We start from the raw sequence: 16,303 nt of genomic DNA, 5'->3' as shown, positions 1-16,303 counted from the left end.
TTTGTGAATGTAAGATTGTTCTTCACAGTTCTGTTTAAATATGTTTAAACTATCCCCTTCAGTGTTTTATTCAGTGGTTTATTACAACACGCTGTTTTTCTTCTTATTTAAAAGGCTCCTTTCAATTTCCTCTTCAACTCATTCCATTTCAAAAAAATATTCAATCTCTTATGATTCCAAATCACTCCATGCTCTAAATTCTCATTCATTCCATCCCTCCTCCATCGTTCTTAAACGAATCACGAACTTGAAAATCACAACAAACCCAATTTGTTATATATGTTCATCTTTCATTAATCATCCACTTTCTAAACTCCCCCCTTGCCCCTCCCCTCTGAATCTCCCCACTTGCCCCTCCCCTCCTAAACTCCCCCCTTGCCCCTCCCCTCCTAAACTCCTCCCTTGCCCTTCCCCTCCTAAACTCCCCCCTTGCCCCTCCCATTCAAAACTCTCCCCCAACCCCTCCCCTTCAAATCTCCCCCCCAACCATCCCTCCCAAATTCTCCCTCCTCCCACCTCCTTCTCAAAGCTGCCTCCTCCCCACTTCGTCTCGCTTCTATGTCATACCTCCACCTCCCCCAACCTTCTACTTTCCTCTGCCCCCCCCTCAAACAAACCTCACTGTGCCTCATCCCATCACCATCAAACCTTTCGTCCTCCTCATCCTTCCCTTTCTTGTAACTCTTCTGTAACCTCTGACACACTATCAACTGCTCTTCCTACATCCCCCTCTCACCCTTCATCTGACCCTACCCCTCCCCTCCCCTGTCCTGCACTCGATGCACCCCCTCTCTCCTCACCAACGGTATGGACCTCAAACATCCGGGGCCTTCGCTCAAACCTGATTGATCTCTCCTTTCAGGTTGCTTCTGACAATCCAGACTTGATCTGCTTAACAGAAACTTTCCTCCTTCAAGATGTCTCTGATTCCTTAATATCTCTTCCTGGTTACTCCCTCCTCCGGTACGATAGACCTGAGCCTCGTCCTGGTGGTGGGGTGGCTATCTTTATCAAAAACTCTCTTCCTCACTCTCCCTGCACTGCCCTCTCTCCACCCCACCCACAGGAGTACCTCTGGCTACAGCTTCCTCTTCGCTCCCACCTTTTGTTCATATGTGTTCTGTACCGTCCTCCAAACAGTGATGACTCCATTTACATTTCGCTGTCGGACAACATGGACCAACTTCTATCAACTCATCCATACTCTCTCTTCCTCATATGTGGCGACTTCAACTGTCATCATGCCAGCTGGCTGGGTAGGGTTCATCTCTCACCAGCCGTGGCACCTCAGCAAAGGACTTCTGCGACTCATTGGGACTGACACAATCTGTCAATTTCCCGACCCGGATCTCAGTCAATGGAGTATCTTCTCTTCTGGACTTGATTATGACTAACTTCCCTGCAAATGTCTGCTGCTCTTCTTCTGCTCCAATCGGTTCTTCTGATCATGTGCTTGTTAAAGTGGACATCTCACTGGCCATTCTCAGAGAGCCTCCTCAGCGCCGACGTGTCTGGCATTTCACTCAGGCCGACTGGCACGGTCAGCAAGCAGCCATCAATCAACTGGAATGGTCTCCCATCTCTAATGCCTCTGACACCAATTCTTCCAAAGCAAACTGCTCTCTCTCATGCACAGATTTATCCCATCTCGTCTTCAGTTGTCTTACCCTTCCTCCCGTCCATGGTATACTGAATCTTGTGGTGAGGCAGTTGCCCTGAAACAACTTGCCTTTGCGTCTTGGAAGGCAAATCCAAATGAAGGCAATCTCAGTTCCTTCCACCAAGCTCGAAACAAGTGTGTTTCTACCCTCAGGAGAGCCAGGAAGCACTATCTCTCCACACTCAAGATTGAACTCTCAAGCCTGTCCCCTTCCTCCAAATCCTGGTGGCGTCTGGTCAAATCCGTTTCTGGTGTTTGTTCCCCCTCCATCCCCTCCTTTACCTCAAATGGCTACACAGTTGACACTGCACGTGACAAAGCCGAATGCCTCAACTCCGTGTTTGCCTCAAAATCTTGTGTCGCAAACCCATCTCTCTCTGTTCCCACCTTTCCCAGTCGAACCCAACTGCTCCTGGACTCTGTGTCCTTCTCTCCTGACAAGGTGGAGAAGTTTTTTTTATCAAACCTCGACACTGATTCTGCAACTGGACCAGATGGCATTAGCCCACAGGTCCTAAAATCCTGCTCTTCCGCTCTATTTCACCCTCTCTCTGTTCTTTTCACCCTCTCTTTTGCTCAAGGTCATCTGCCAGCATCTTGGAAATCAGCAAACATTACAGCTTTACACAAAAAAGGTGCAAAAACAGAACCTTGCAACTACAGACCAATCAGCCTGCTCCCAATTATCAGCAAAGTCATGGAATCCATCATTGCTTCGGATATCAAATCCTTCCTCTTCTCCAATGGCTTGATCTCTGATCATCAAATTTGGATTCAGACCAGGTCATTCTACTCTGGACATGTTGCTTCTGCTGTCTCAACAATGGATGGAGGTCCTCAATGCCAAACAGGAAATCAGAGCTGTCTCACTTGACATATCACGTGCCTTCGATACGGTCTGGCACCCAGCTTTGCTCACCAAACTCACCTCCTATGGTATTCATGGAAATCTCCACTCATGGCTTGCGGACTTCCTCTCTGGTCGTAGGCAACGTGTGGCCCTGAATGGATTTCTCTCATCTCCCCTTCCTGTTCTGGCTGGAGTTCCCCAAGGTAGTGTTCTGGGCCCTGTGCTATTTCTGGTCTTCATCAATGATCTCTCCGACTCTCTGGAAAATCCTCTCTATCTCTTTGCTGATGACTCCACTATCTGCCGCTCCATTCCTCATCCCTCAGATCGGCAGTCTGCAGCCTCCTCACTCTATGCAGACCTGGACAAAATCACAGACTGGTCAAACAAGTGGAACATGTCTTTCAATCCTGACAAATCTCACACTCTTACAATGTCTCTCCGAAAGGACCGACTGGAAAACCCTTCCATCTACTTTCTCAACAATCCTCTCCAAGAAGTTCTGTCGCTCAAGCTTTTGGGTCTCACTATCTGCCATGATCTTTCTTGGGAAAACCACATTTCCAAGCTGGCCTCCAAAGCCAGTCGCCGACTGGGCATCCTCCGTCTTGCGAAGTCCTTCCTTGGCACACCTGAGCTCCTCACCACATACAAGGCTTTTATCCGCAGCTCAATGGAATACTGTTCCCCCCTCTGGGCTGGTGCTCCTGCCTCACACCTAGCTCGGCTTCACGCTGTTGAGGCCAAAGCTTTCAGAATCATTGGAATCTCCTGCGATGAAGTCAACTCCGAGGGCCTTTCACTCACTCACCGCAGACAGGTTGGTGGTCTTTCTGTCTTCTACCGACTCCTCTCCGGCCTTGCTCCCCCAGCTCTCTCTGTGCTCTGCCCCCCAAATATTCCTACAGGTCGCCCAAGATCTGCCAGCAACACTCTTATGGTTAAACTGCCAAAATCAAGGCTCTCTGCTCACCTTCACTCTTTCATTCCCCTTTTCTCCCGCCTCTGGAACAAACTCCCCCACTCCCTTCAATCCCACTCCTCCCTCCAGGTCTTTAAAATTGCTGGTCACCACCATCTCTTATCTTCCCCCATCCAAAACCTTGATCTTTTCTACCCCCGGTAATTCACCCCAGAGTCCTTGCAGTGTTCATATGTTTTATACCTCTCCCACCTCCCCCCTGAGTAGGTGATAAATGTTGCTTCTGGGACACCTCCGTTTAACATGGGAAATCCCTATCTAATGTCATTTACCCCCATGTCTTTTTCAAAAATCATAAACACCTCTATTTCTCCCTCTATGAACCTATAATCCTTCTCACCTTATGAACCTATAATCCTTCTCGCCTTATGAACCTATAATCCTTCTCACCTTATGAACCTATAATCCTTCTCACCTTATGAACCTATGATTTTCTTCCTTTATGAACCTATAATCCTTCTCACCTCCACTCTTTAGTCTGGCTCATACTTGGTTCTATCATTTATGGCGAAACATTGCATCATCTTTTGTTGAGCCAGTTGCCAACGTGGCACAGGAAATGACTCAGCCATGACTCAGCCTTGCCAATGACTCAGCCTTGCCTATAAAGGCTCTAACCACACCTTGCTTTTTTAAACACACGTTATGTTTCTCTGGAGGATGGAGGATGAAGCTTTATCAGAAGACAGGTAAGTTTTTTTTGTTCTCACGATTAATTATTCATTGTCTTATATGGAACATCATTAACAGCCTCTCAATAATTATTGTTTTTTCTCTTTTACAGTATATCTTTATCAAAGCTGGTGATTGATGTTGAAAATGAAGTCAATGATTTTCACCAACAAAGGAAGGATTTCAATGAAACGCTTACAGAATTCACTGAAGTTCGGAGGGGTCTTCATAATGAGATGGTTGAGTGTTTAGAAAGCCTCTCTCACCCGTTAATATTCTCCAAGGTTGTCTCAACAACAGAACCAATGACTGACAACGAATTAAACACCTTGTTTGAAATTCTATGCGAGAGGTAAGAGATATAATTCATTATTCACAAACTTCAATCCATTAATTTTCTACTTTTTATCAAAGTTGGTGGTTGAATAACTGTGTTAAAGGAGCAGCTGGTTGCAAAGTGAGCTGTGTGTTATTTCCTTTAACTAACTGTTTGTTTTATTCCAGCATGAAAAACCAACCAAGCAACATGAAGTTTGATGAAACCCAGGGATTTCACAACTTCGATGACCGGAGGAGTGTCAACCCATTTCCTGCTCATGTGAGTTGAAAAATTTGGAAAAATGGAGTTTCTCATTTATGGTCCTAGACTGCCCTCGTGTGGTTTTGGGATGGCACGGCAGGTAAATACTGTGTTTGGTGAATTTAATTTAAAATCCCTTTTGTGCCTTGCAGACACAAAAGAAATTGGTGAAGCCAACATGGGAGACAACATTATGTTGGATTGCCTTGGAAGAAACTGAATTTATGGAAGAAACTGAATTTATACCTCGTGAAAAATGTTTTATTATAATTTTTATGTTTTTAATGTTATTTAATAATTTTGATTTTATTACTGTATTTATACCACATGATACCTTGGAAGAAACTGAATTTATGGAAGAAACTGAATTTATACCTCGTGAAAAATGTTTTATTATAATTTTTATGTTTTTAATGTTATTTAATAATTTTGATTTTATTACTGTATTTATACCACACTAGGGCATGCCCGTACTATATATATATCTAAAATTATATCCCCCCCCCCTCTATTTACATGAAATGGTTTGGTCCAAAGCGAACGGCTTGCGAGTACGGTGACAATCCCCCCCCTCTATTTACATGGAATGGTTTGGTCCAAAGCGAACGGCTTGCGAGTACGGTGACAATCCCCCCCCCCCCCTCTATTTACATGAAATGGTTTGGTCCAAAGCGAACGGCTTGCGAGTACGGTGACAATCCCCCCCCTCTATTTACATGAAATGGTTTGGTCCAAAGCGAACGGCTTGCGGAGTTTGGTAAAGAAATCGCCATAGCTCGGTAACTACTTGTCCGATTAATATGAAACCTTGAAAAGGCACATCCTCAGGTCCCCAGCAATATACCTGGCAAGTTTCAAGTATATCGGACCCGTGGTTGTCGAGAAACAGCGGTCACAGACAAACACACAGACATACACACACACACACACACACACACACACACACACACACACACACACACACACACACACACACACACACACACACAGATTACTGGAATTATAGATAGACTAGGGCATGCCCGTACTATATCTATATCTAAAATTATATCCCCCCCCTCTATTTACATGAAATGGTTTGGTCCAAAGCGAACGGCTTGCGAGTGGTGACAATCCCCCCCCCTCTATTTACATGCAATGGTTTGGTCCAAAGCGAACGGCTTCCGGAGTTTGGTAAAGAAATCGCCATCGCGTGCACAAACGCGCAGGAAAGCGAATGAATCGCAAATTCGTTTTTATTAGTTGTAAAACATAGTTTAACGCCAACATAGTTTGCAAACGTGAAATAAATGAATACGCTCTCAAATGTGCCATCCGAGGCAGAGTGTGCCCGCCACGTTCGGCACACGCGATCGTTCGCTGCTCTCTGATTGGTTGAATCGTTTTTTGGACATAGCTCGGTAAGTAATTGTCCGATTAATATGAAACCTTGAAAAGGCACATCCTCGGGTCCCCAGCAATATACCTGGCAAGTTAAAAGTATATCGGACCCGTGGTTGTCGAGAAACAGCGGTCACAGACAGACAAACGTACAAACGTACAAACGTACAGACAGAGATTACTGGAATTATAGATAGATGATACCTTGGAAGAAACTGAATTTATGGAAGAAACTGAATTTATACCTCGTGAAAAATGTTTTATTATAATTTTTATGTTTTTAATGTTATTTAATAATTTTGATTTTATTCGCTTTGTCCAGAATTATTTAATTCTTAATTACAAAAAGAGAATAAAGGAAAAAAAGATGGGAAGGTGCACCCCCACCCTTGATCCCCCCTCATCCCACCCCTCCCCTCCCCTTGTGTGTGTGGGGAAGGTGGGGGTGGGATGAGGGGGGATCAAGGGTGGGGGCGCACAGGGGTGGGGGATGATGGATGTGGTCTGTGTGGGTGTGGTCTGTGTGGGTGTGGTCTGTGTGGGTGTGGTCTGTGTGGGTGTGGTCTGTGTGGGTGTGGTCTGTGTGGGCGGGGTCTGTGTGGGCGGGGTCTGTGTGGGTGTGGCTTATGATTTTTATTTATTTATTTCATTTTTTTTATTACTACTAATTAAATTAGCTAATCTGAGTGGATGAAAGTATGGATGGTTGTTGTTTAATGAATTATCAGTTTTGTTTTTTGTAATTCTTGTGAGTAAAATGAACCCAAGATTTCTTCCCAATTCATATCATATAATTTGTAAGTCCAAGGCATAGTATCCATTACATCAACGATTTTGAATAATTCATTAGTCCATCTCTTTGTATAACCTTTCTCAAAATGACTTTTCCATCTGTATATTCTTACAATATCACCAACTTTGAACTTGGGCTTTCTCAAATTAATCTCCTTTTCATATTCTAATTTTGTAAATGTTTCTGATGGTTTTGATTTTGTTGATGAATGAACTGTATTATTGTAATTATTTACAATATCCTGAATAAAATACACCCATTTTTGGGAACCGAGTTGTGTGAATTTTTTATATAATTTCTCTTTTAAAGTACGATTAAAACGCTCAATAACAACTGCTTTTCCTTCATTAAAGGTGCTGTATAATTTAATACCCTCCCCCTTAAGAAATTTCAGAAATATTTTGTTATAGAACTCTGTTCCCTCATCGGTCCACAGTTTCTTTGGTTTTCTTTTACTTTTATTAAATATCTGTTGGAAGGCTAACATCAGAGTATAACCTCTCTTGTTTTTCAAAGGAACAACCCAAGCAAATCTACTCCTCAAATCAATAACGGTTAAAGCATACTTGTATCCCTTATCATTTTTTAGTTCGATTAAATCAGCGGACCATATGTGGTCGGTGTATTTAGAATAAACTTTCCTTCTTTTAAACTTTGTGATTATAGGTTTATGTAATTCATCAGCCAAAAGCTCCTCAGTCTTGATGACATCATTAGAGCCTAATAGTTTTTTGAGGGTGAATAACCAAGGCCAAGTTTCAATTTAGCATTTATCAAATTTCTCACAATAAACCTATCAACCTTCTCTCTCAACGTTGGATTTTGTATCAAAGACAAATTTTACAACATTTCTCTGTCGGCTTTATGTTTTTCAGTCAACGTAGTGGTTTTCCCAAAAGCAATATCATGCTGCATACACACTTCGTCAACCCTATTTGTAGGTTTAGACCAAAGTTTAGGATTGTCAGCCTCATCTAATCTTTTATCCAGGTTTGTTCCAGGACCACAGAAAGAATATCCAGGTAGATGTAGTTCACCTGGAATTCCAGTTGTTGTAAATTTACTTCCTGACAAAAACTTTTGTATGTCTCCTCCACTTTTAGAAGAGATGAATTGGCACTTTTTAGAGCCACACACTTGACATATTCCTTTTTGATAAACTCTATTATTTTTAGCTTTAACAAAGGAGATATTTTTAGATTTAGTTTTCTTTTTACATTTGAGACAATAACTCATATTTATTTATGAGAAAAAGTCCTACATAGTGCCAAAGCCTTTTGGGTTTTCAACATATACATTTCTATCTTGATTTTTAAAACATAAAGAATCCTTAGGAATGCCTTCACTCTCTCCTCCATTTATTTACAAATAAAACTAACTAAAGTCAATAACACCAACATCATCAACTATATGTTGTATATCTGCTCTCTGAATTTATTATAGCAAATTTAAAAACCAATATCTTCATAAGAGTCATTAGTTCTTTATTTTCCTCTTCGGTGTGTTGAGATTGATTTATTTGCCGTAATAACTTCAATCTTTCATTAATCTCAGGAATGGTCATATTTTTATATTTTTCCCCCCTCTCTCTTTCCTCCCTCTCCTCCTCCTCCTTTTTCTCCTTTTTCTCCCTTTCCTCCCTCTCCTCCTTTTCCTTGTTCTCCCTTTCATCCTTCTCCTCCTTCTCCCTCTCCTCCTTCTCCCTCTCCTCCTTCTCCCTTTCCTCCTTCTCTCTTTCCTCCTTCTCTTCTTCAACTCCTTCCTCATCCCGTGCTACCCTTGAGCTTGAGCCCCAAAGAATATTATACATATACTCATCTGGATTTTGAGATATTCTTGTATCTATAATTATTTTTCTCATAATAGGATACCAATAAGATTTGTTGACGATTTCTAAAAGAGTTTTATATTTCATAACTTTGAGAAGTTCATTTTTATTTAATATTTTAAACAAGTCTCTATTTGTGGGTTTAGCAATATCAGTATAAGGCCAGTTTTTAATGACACAATTTCCATGTATATGCTCCAAATCATAAGGTATGTAATACCGAGCACCCTTTTCTTGTAGGTATCCCTGAATACAAAAATTATAATTCTCTTGTAGTCTTTTTCCTGCCATTTATGTATCAGAAATATATGTGAGATTAATATTATAACAGGTAATACCACCCCATCTTCCCACAACCAAATCGGTTTGTATTCCTCGGCTTTCTATCCTTATCTCATTACCTTCCTTCTTTGTCATGTTAACCATCGCTATACTATTATATATTTTTCTTTTCTTAAAATCATGTATTTGTTGTTTACTAATTGTACTTCCACATAAATCCTTATCCTCACCAAGTGGATAATATTCTTCTTTACGAGACTGATTCAAATCATGTAGGTCTTCTAAGTTTATTGAAAAATACCAATTATACCCTAAATCAGGCATATCATACCCCCATTTATTGATTCGCATATTAACTATATGTCCTTCTTTATAAAATTCAATTGTAAGCAGGTAGTTAAATTCAATGAGGAAAGGTGTATGGTCAGTATAACCGGGTGTTGTGGTTGTAAATTTTACTTGTTTAACAAAACGTGCTGTTTTCTTTAAAAATATATATTGTGATAAATCACTTAATCTAATTAAGTCATTCGCATCTGTCGGGTTTGGATAATTGATTAATTTATAAGTATTCTTCATATTAATATTTTTACTTATACTATATTTTTGTCGTTCAGCCTGTGCCTTTGTATAATAATTTGATAAATCAATATCCTGAGAGGATTTTCCAAAGATAGAACCATCTTTTCCAACATAAGTCATTTATATTAGATTAAAAATGATATCATAAAAATTTTCATTATTGTTGAGTTGAAATAATACATATAAACATAATTGACCACAACATTTAGAATTAATTTCTTGAACTTGAAATGTTTGATAAACACCATTCTGTAAGAATTGTATTACTTCAACAGGCGGTGGCATACCATAACGATCAAAATAATATTTATCCTGACTATTATGAATACAAACCCAATGAGAACCATTCTGTGTGTCTAAATTCATAATAATATTCATTGTATTCTTGGACAACTTTTTTAATTCATCTCTCATACAAATAACCACATAATTATCAATTTTTAGTTTTTTACAATATTTAGTAAGTTCTATATTTGACGTTGTATTCTTTCCAAATTGTTTAAACCATTTATCCATTTATTTATGAGAAAGATATAACCCATTACCCCTTTTAGTTAGTTTAACACCCGCTTGAGCGATAGAGGAAAGCATATCTCCAACTAACAATCTAGCTTTATCAGGTAGACTTTCAAGTTTTTGAGCAAAATCCACAATTACACCACTTCCACTAATTTGTTTCTCCAACTCCTTGTTATGTCTTTCCAATTATTTTTGAGCTTTTAGTTGTGCCTTCCTTTCGTTAGCAGTTTTTACCGCTGCTGAAATACCACCAGTCAATGCTCCCGTCGCACTTAAACCAGCAAATAAAGGAATTAGAAACGGGAGAAATCCTCCCTCTTGTATTGAATATTTCTTTAACATAGGTTTTGTCATTTTAATTTTAAGTGAACCAGCATCATTTAGTGTTTTTACCTGCTCTCTTGTGAGTAAAACATCAATTCTTACTGCTCCTTTTCTTTGAATTGTATTAACGTTAATAATACAAAGCTTTTGATTTTGAATACAAGATGTTAATTTATTAAGATTGATTTGATTAACATATACCAGTTCTTTCCTACTCATTTATTTATGAGAAAAAACCTATGTGATATTAATCATAACACCATTATCTGTATTCATCTGTAATTCTGTTTCCTCCAAAAGCAAACAATAAGCATCAACTTCTTCATTCTCTCCTCTTTCAATGTATAGAGAAGTATCCACTCCATTAGACTTTATAGTTTCCTTTTGAGAACTCAGGTCAATTGCATAGATTGTATAAAGTTTTTGAAACGCAACCATATCCAAAATAGGTTCATTATTACCGTTGCTTTCACACACCTTTTGGTAAGACTTGTAGGCTTCCGCATAATCATTTTTTTCCCAATCAATTTCCAATCTATCTCGTGGATAAAATGTTCCATCAAGAGAAACCCGAAGTTGTTTCACCTTAGCATTATCACTCAGCTCATTATTCTTATCAGTACCCTCCTCTCCATCTGGTTTCTTAAAAATGAGCCATAGGTATCGTGGCTTTCCTTCAAGAACACCCAAATTCCAAGTGTAGGTAGTGTGTTCCAGTTTAACGTGTTGACATCTTCTTTTAAGGTATGATACATTTAGCGGTTTCTTTGAGTTACGTCTTCTATTTAACATCTCTTCCGTTTTAAGATTAGGAGTATATTCACTGATATACCAACACAAATCATTAATAACAAATTTATTATTGTCGCCAAAAGCATTTTCAACCCCAAAAAGCAACCTATTTACATTATCATTCCTTTGTAGTTGAAATCTAATTTTAAGACCATACAAAACTTTATCATAATCACAAAATCCAAATATACCTTTCAGAGGTACTGCTACGGTAAAACTATTCTCTGCTTTTGTATCATCATTATACATTGACTTCCTTTGACTATAACCAGGGTCAGCATTTGTTCCCGTTGACATATCAGGAATAAAACCTTCAACAGCTCCCTTACCCATTCTATCACTAAACGAATATAGTGTAAATTTCATCATTTCAGATATAGCAGAGACATAATCAACCGCTTCAACCTCTTGTGTTCCAATATACAGGTGGACACTATCAAACATTTTCCAGAAGAAATCATTTACGAGTGTAGCATTAGTATTATTCGCAGCCTTAGTGAATTTAAATTTACACAGCAAGAAACTATCAGCTATATTCAAGTAAGTTTGTTGATTATTTATTTCAAAACTTTTTGTTCCGTTTGAATTCCAGTCTGTTCCTGTTATAGCATTTACCTTAAAATAGTCTTCCTTTTTAGTAGAGTTTGAAATGATAATCGTATCATCCAAATCATAGATACTATCAATCGCTTCCATACTTGTATTTATATAGCATTAAAATCGTTGAAACCCTGACCCAAGTATTTTAATGATTTTTTGTCGTTCTTGTGAAGATAGTTGAGTTTTACCTTTTTTAATTTCTTTGATTGCTTGTAATTTATGAGACTCCTTTTGAGCATCTTTTATACTCTTTATAGCACCCACAACTGAGCCCACGGCTGAAGCAGTTGAACCAATTAGGTCTTTATGTTTAAGGATGGTTGAACCAATACCCATTAGAGTATCAATTATCCCATCTCCTTTATTTCGAAATTGATGACCTACACCTCGTTGTCTCTTAGGTTTATAGTATCCTCTCCCAAGAAACATACCTTCACCCTTATAGTATGGTGAAAGGTACATGCCCTCCCCTGTAATTATTTTATATTTTCCCAACTCGTGTTTTCTCACAATAACCATTATTTATTTATTGAAAAACTTCACGTACGTGAATTCTGATGGATATAATTTCATCATTAAAGGATATCATACGATTATCTTGGTCGGTTATCCTAAAATTTACTCTGTATATGGTTTTTCCTGACACAGGTAAATAGACAAGATTTTTTGGTTCCATATTAAATTTATAACCAATCGGGGTTGAGTATGTACTGAATGAAAATATTGTATTTGTTCTTATTCCATCGTTATAAGCACCATCAATCAAATCACAATGAATTAATACTGAATTTATACCGGAGGATATTTGAATGACATTATCACTGTAAGACGTCCCGTTAGTTTCAATCTTTTTAGAAGAGAAACCCAATAGCTCTCTGAACGAATTTTGAATCGTGAAATCAACTTTATAATAATTTTTAAGTTTAATAGTTGATTTTGAAGTGTGTTTTTGAATATCTATTACAATATTTTTTGGTTCATCACCTTTTTCTTTCATAAGGCGAGAGACTTCTGAAGATATTTGAGAAATCTCGTAAGCACCGGGTGAAACGGTTATAGTTTTATATCCACTTCCTGGATTATAACTAAACTTGTTGTTTTTCTCTGTGATATTAAAAAGGGTATTGTAAGTCTCCATTGACAACAAAGAAGCCTCATATTCTTTTGTGGGGTCAAGTTGTAGTGGGTAAGGGAATGAAGCTGTGTAATCACTCGTTGTGAAATTAAAATTAAGAATTGTGCTTCTCATCTTATTTAATATCTAATAAAATATCTTTGTATTGACATTTATTAATTATTTTCATATTCATCAACTGATCTAAAATGGTGGATGCTTCATTAAAACAATTGTTGTTTCCAGCCTTCTTACTACCTAACAACAATAATAACCTATTAACTAATTGTGATGGGTCATTTGGAAGAAAACTAACACCCGAACCAAGCTTACTTAAAGCATCAATAATATGTTTCTCCTTCTCATTCTTCTTACTTTTACCAGCAACAGAAACTCCATAATCAAGTGCGTTTAGCAACTCAATATACTCTCTATCTTCCTCTCTTTCCATATCAAGCGGTTCATCAAAATAAGGTGAATTAGCATGTCCATCTTTTGTTAGAAGAAACATTAATCTTGGGGTTAATTCAACATTTGGTTGGTCAGAACTTAAGAACACCAATTTATCATTAAATATCAATAACTTTTCTTTCACAAGATGGAACTGTGCTGGTTCTTCTGTTGGAATGAGACCTGCTCTGGTTTTTGAACCCTTCAAATATTCATTGTTTTGAAGAGCTTCTACAATATAATTGGAAAGTTTATTTACCTTCTCAAGATGCCGAAATAATCCTTCATCATCATATTCTAATTCTCCAAGTTCTTGCTCTGTCATTTGACTAAAATCTTTGAGCATTTGAAATTTTTTCGGAGTAAATTCTACCGTGGGAACTGTAGGTGAAATCGTTTGTTGAGTTTTTAAAAGTGGTTTAAAAAATTTCTCTTGTTTTCTTTCAAAGGCTTCTTCACCAGTTAGTTTCTGTCTCCTTTTCTTCTTTATGTCTTCCTGTTGCTTTACAACTTTTGAAACCAACTCTTGATGTTCTTTAAACTTTCTTACTCTTTCTTCGGTATTCATTTTCTGTATTTATTTATTGAAAAATATCATTTAGTATCTCATCTTGTTTCACAACAATATATTTATATTTTCCAATCGTGTGTTTCATATTATTTTCAAATTCCTTCTTACTACATAATGTAGAACAATTATCTCTCCAAAAATTATTTGTATCTATTGAATTTAACTTAAATAAAATAAAAGTATTAGCATTGTTTCTTATTGAGTGCCGAGGGAGTTGAAAATATGATTGACTAAGATAAATACAATTACAAGAAGAATGTCTCCCTCTTGTATAGTAGCTATCCATTACTGTTTGGTTTCTCTCATTAACACAATCATCAAAGATAACGAGGTTCTTTTTGGATTTCTCTAAATCTTGAGGTGAAGGTATATCATCCGTATTATCACTGAGAATACAAGTTATGGGTTTTGGTTTTGATTTTGATTTCTGTGTATCACAAAATAATTGTATTATATCATCAATATTATAATCATTTAGTTTGTTTTGAAGTTTAAATAAACCGATAATGTCTTCCTTTTTAAGACCCGCATTAAAACCCTGTGAGAGTAGTTGATACTCGGGTTGAAAACTTGACTTTGTAAAAATTATTAAATTATCATAATCTAAAAAATTAGGACGAAGGAGCATCTTTAAAAGTAAACAGGTTTTTCCACATCCGCTTGAACCGACTATTAGACATCTCAATGAATTTGGAAGATTTTTATGGTTATTAAATTTTATCTTATTTTCCCAAACGGGTAAAAAATCATTCATTTATATATTTGGAAAACAAGTCATCTAACTTTTTTTGAGTTTTTTGAGAAACTCTATATTTTATCCTGAGTTCAGGTTTAATTTCAAAATAATCCATTATTTTGTTTATATAGTATCTTGTATTAACATTTCCATTAAAATTATTTTGAATAATAAATATCATTAAACCCTTATACATTTCCTCAATACAAATAGTCTCTTCCCTTGTAAGAAATGGTGTATTATCACCATAATACTTAACATTCATCTCTCTTATTAATCTTGTAAAGTAATTCATTTTTGGTTCTAATTTAAAAGAGTTATATATTTTTCTATATTTTTTATTATCATTAATTAAAATTAAATCACAGAAAATACATTGTTTATATGAACCCTCATTATTAAGCCCTATTCTACCACAATGGTGGCAGATTTCTAATTTATCATATGGAGAGTCTGGAAATTCTAAATATCCTTCAGAATTTATCATATTTATAAAGTAAAATTATATTTAAAATAAAGTGCCTTTTTTAAAGATGAAACTGTGCTTAAAGTAAAACACAAAAGACAAATTTCAATCAATCTCTACTTCAGTGGAAGATATAGAAAAATATGTCAAAGATGTTAAATTGAACAAAGATAAATATGGAAATTTTTGGATTAAACCCATAATGGAGAATAACATGTGTCCTTTTATTAAATTTACGGGACAAGCTATGTTAATTAATAACTCTATTAAAGTAAATTTGACAAAAGTTTCTCCACTACTACTAACAATTTACTCAAAGCTTGAAAAGGTCATTGATAAAGAAGCTTTGAAAATGAATGATAAGACCATCAACGATTCTAGAGGAAACATTTGTATATTCTTTAATAGACCCAAATATGTGGGTGAAATTAATAATATGAATATTAGTGGTGAACTATCATTCCGTACTCTGATTATTAGAGATTATTTGAAAATAACATTTAATGTAAAAAATATTGTGGTTATTAGTTCTAATGAAAGAAAATATATAGATATTGATGGAAGTTTAATGGTATGTAAATGAGTGATATTAACAGTCAATACTCTGAGAGTTATTATACTGAGAGTCTAGGATCTGAAGATAGTTATGATACTAATAGTTTGTGTTCAAATGATAGTTATGAGAGTAGCTTTATTGATGACTCAGATAGTGAAATTGAAATTGATGAACTAGAGTATCTAAACTTTCTGGCTAATACATAGACGCTTTACTTTAAGTAAAGTTATATACATAAAAGGAGTTGAAAAGCTCAAAGGTGTTTTACTTTAAGTAAAGTTATATACATAAAACGAGTTGAAAAGCTCAAAGGTGTTTTACTTTAAGTAAAGTTATATACATAAAACGAGTTGAAAAGCTCAAAGGTGTTTTACTTTAAGTAAAGTTATATACATAAAAGGAGTTGAAAAGCTCAAAGGTGTTTTACTTTAAGTAAAGTTATATACATAAAACGAGTTGAAAAGCTCAAAGGTGTTTTACTTTAAGCACAGTTTCATCTTTTAAAAAGCCTCTAAAAAAGGCACTTTGTTTTGAGTATAATTTTACTATATAAATAAATATGATCA

General features: G+C 36.7%; 1 protein-coding gene across 10 annotated transcripts in view; it reads right to left on the bottom strand.

Annotated features, from left to right (window-relative positions):
* Window positions 1-16,303, bottom strand: part of LOC137417722 (uncharacterized) — a 502,198-nt gene that overhangs the window by 26,665 nt on the left and 459,230 nt on the right. The window lies entirely within an intron of this gene.

Source organism: Myxine glutinosa, chromosome 5 (genome assembly GCF_964187855.1).
Source record: "Myxine glutinosa chromosome 5, kmMyxGlut1.1, whole genome shotgun sequence".
NCBI classification, from domain to species: domain Eukaryota; kingdom Metazoa; phylum Chordata; class Myxini; order Myxiniformes; family Myxinidae; genus Myxine; species Myxine glutinosa.
This window is presented reverse-complemented; position numbering and strand designations above follow the sequence as displayed.